Genomic DNA, 3,332 nt, shown 5'->3' with positions numbered 1-3,332 from the left:
GTGCTCCCATGGAACAGGCTGTGCTCCTGTAGGAACAGGCTGTGCTCCCATGGAACAGGCTGTGCTCCCATGGAACAGGCTGTGCTCGTATAGGAACAGGCTGTGCTCCCATGGAACAGGCTGTGCTCCCATGGAACAGGCTGTGCTCGTATAGGAACAGGCTGTGCTCCCATGGAACAAGCTGTGCTCCCGTGTGTGCTGCCATGGGAACAGCCCCGTGTCCCAGGAGACCCTCAGGGCAGATTTTACACCGTGAGCCAGGGACAGTCTGTTTGGGCTACTCAAAAGCCCAAGGCTAAAAGTAGCTGTCCTGCTAAGAGTCATCCCCACAGCAGCCCAAACACAGGAGTGCTGGCAGTGCTTTCACTTCATTCCCTGGAGTAATCACCCGGGGTTTGGTAACTGTGTTTCTCCGAACAATATCTGATCAGGAAATTGATAATGTTTAATGGACTGTGGCTTTACAGCAAGGGATGCTTTAGAAGGACTTTACACATTTCCAATAGTGAGTTATGCATAAAATCACAGAAACATTAAAGCTGGAAAGACCTTTAAGATTATCAAGTCCAACCACCACCATGTTCACCACTAAACCACATCCTGAAGTGCCAAAGTCACACAATTTTTAGACACTCCCGGGGGTGGTGACTCCACCAGTGAGGTTATCCCAGTGAGGTTATCCCAGTGAGGCTGTCCCAGCACGGACACACCCTGCACAGAGCCTAGTCCAGCCCCTGAAAGCAAAGAAAGCTCCCAATGCCCTGCAGTGCCAAACATACACATTTTAACAATGACCAAAAGTGAGAAAAGGGGGTTTTACCCTTGTGCAATGAAAAGGTGGTGGTTCTTTCTGCCCCTACACAGCCACATCCCCGAGCTCAAGGGGCACCTTCCTGCTCCAGCCACCGGCAGGAGGTCAATATTCACCCTTAATTAATTCTTTGCACTGAGTAAATGATTTGGAGAATTTTATTCAATGCTCTGGAGAGTAACTTTTAATTTTTCATTCTGAGCTATTGCAGAAACCTTTGCCTCAGATGGGGTAAAAGTGATGAATTTTCCGTCTGTGTGACACCATCCATCCCGCACAGGGTGAGGGGACCGCAGTGCTCGCCTGTAACCAACCACAGAGACACTTCCAGGGAACCCAGAATGAACAGAAAGACTGGAAATAATCCATTCTGAAACACTTGTGTTCTGCTGACTAAGAAACTCCAATTTTCAATTTATCCTCACGTTTGCTGTTCTAGATCTGCCAGCAATTAGTGTTTGAGCAGGACACAGGCGGGGGAGGGATGTGTGCATCCTCCTGACACGAGCGTTCCAAAAACCCGAGGAGCCTGGGAACAGGGAGCTGTGATCTCATCTGCAGGGAACAAGGATCAGCAACTGACGTGGAGAGCTGCAGATGGAAATCAGATGTCAATATTTCCGTGGGTTTTTACACAGGCGATGTAATCTCTGCTCTGCTGAGACAGAGGGGTGGCCTCACCTCCTGCCTTTCAGCTGTGACCTGCATTTCATTTGGGGCAATAAGTGAAACAAAAGTGTCCCCAGAATGCACTCGATATAGAATCAGGGTAGTAAGAAATGAGCAGGCTCTAAAAATATCCCTGTGCTCATCTCCCTGCTCCCAGTGAGTCGGGAACAGCCTCAGGTGTTACTTCCTTGCAATCAAATGTTTTGGGATCTTTTCCCAAGTTCACATCCACCAGCAAGGAAATGCAGCCTGACTGCTTGGAATTGTCCAAGGCCGGATTGGACGGGGCTTGGAGCAACCTGGGCTGGTGGAAGGTGTCCCTGCCCATGGCAGGGGGTGGCACTGGATGGGCTTTAAGGTCCCTTCCGACCCAAATCCTCTGGGATTCTGTGTGGCAGAAGCCCGGGCAGTGCCAGGAGGGGCAGCTGGTTTCAGAGCCGGGGGCCAGGACATGGGGACCTCACATGTCTGTCTCCAAAGGACATAAAAACAGCTAAGCAAACAAACAAAACCCCCAAATGTGACATTTTCCATTAGATCTGGAATCCTTACAGTGTTTTGTTATAGAAAAAAAACCCCCAAGCTCCAAAAGTCACAAGAATTTTCAGGCCAGAGGAAGCAAAAGCAGAGGCAAACGCATGTGTTTGTTCCTTTGCTGTGTGGAGGCTGCAGCAGGCTCAGAGATCTGGTGGCTGTGAGTGAACATTAGCTGTGAGTTAACTTCCTCAGAGCAGACACAGCAGTGAAGGAAGGCTGTTCCCATAAACCCGAGGGATTTCTCCACGTGGCCCCTGTTGCAGCTCAGCTGTGGGCACGGAGGGCTCAGCAGTGCTGGGAGGAGTTTGAAAGACCAGTGTGGGCACGTGTCCTGGTTTGTGATCGTGGTGTGCTTCAATTAATGCACAGTTTTCCAAGAGCACCCCCTCCCCCAAAGGGCTGCAGCCCCTGTGTGTCGGGCTGAGCTGCGGGCAGGTGCTGCAGCTGCTGCCATCGGTGTGTCAGGAGTGGGGATTTCTCCTCTGGAATACACTCAGCAGCTTTCTCTGGCTTAGCCTCTCAGAGGTAAACCCATGGCTGGAGCTTCTTTAAAATTAATTGGCTTTTTTTTTTTTTTTTCCCTTAGAAGATCAGAGCACATTCCATGGCAGCAGCAGAAACGTGTCCAAGACATGACTGCCGAGACAACTGGCCTGGCTGGGCCCAGGGCTGCCCGTGGCAGGCACAGCTCTGGGCCACAGGGACCAGAAATGCTCCCTGGCACCTGGAAAAGCACCATCCAGTGGGGATGGGGAGGCTGCAAACCCAGAACTGTGTTTTAGTTGAATAGTCACAGCAGAGCAGTCTCGGGGGTCTGTTGTGGTTTGTTGCAACCTTGAAATGAATAAAAACCCCACAACATTTTAGGGGTTCAGAATTCAGGAGTCAGGATATAACATCAATAGAGGGAAAGCAGGGCATGGCACGTGCATATCCCCCAGCAATAGAAGGGGAATTCTGAACTGCCAGGGGAAGGAGGTGAGATGTCAGTGGATCTGTGTGTCCCAGGACATCCCTCCCGCAGGAGGGTGTGGGGAATTTCGGCTGGACCGAGCCCCTGAGGTGGAGCGAGAGGGTGGCTGAGAACGGAGGCCCTGGTCCTGACAACGTACTGGTGCATCCTGAGAGAGCAGAGGAGCAGCAGCAGAGAGCTGTCCCGTGGGAACAGGGAACACTGTCTCATGAGAACGAGGACTTGTTTTGAACAGAGTGACTGAGAAAAATATAAACATCAAAGGAAGACAGGGACAGGTGCACAGAGAGAAAGTAGAACTGAGAAGGTCCAACTAAAATCCACCTATTAGCTGTAAGAATT

Source organism: Lepidothrix coronata, unplaced genomic scaffold, assembly GCF_001604755.1.
Source record: "Lepidothrix coronata isolate B3197 unplaced genomic scaffold, Lepidothrix_coronata-1.0 Scaffold119, whole genome shotgun sequence".
NCBI classification, from domain to species: Eukaryota; Metazoa; Chordata; class Aves; order Passeriformes; family Pipridae; genus Lepidothrix; species Lepidothrix coronata.
This window is presented reverse-complemented; position numbering follows the sequence as displayed.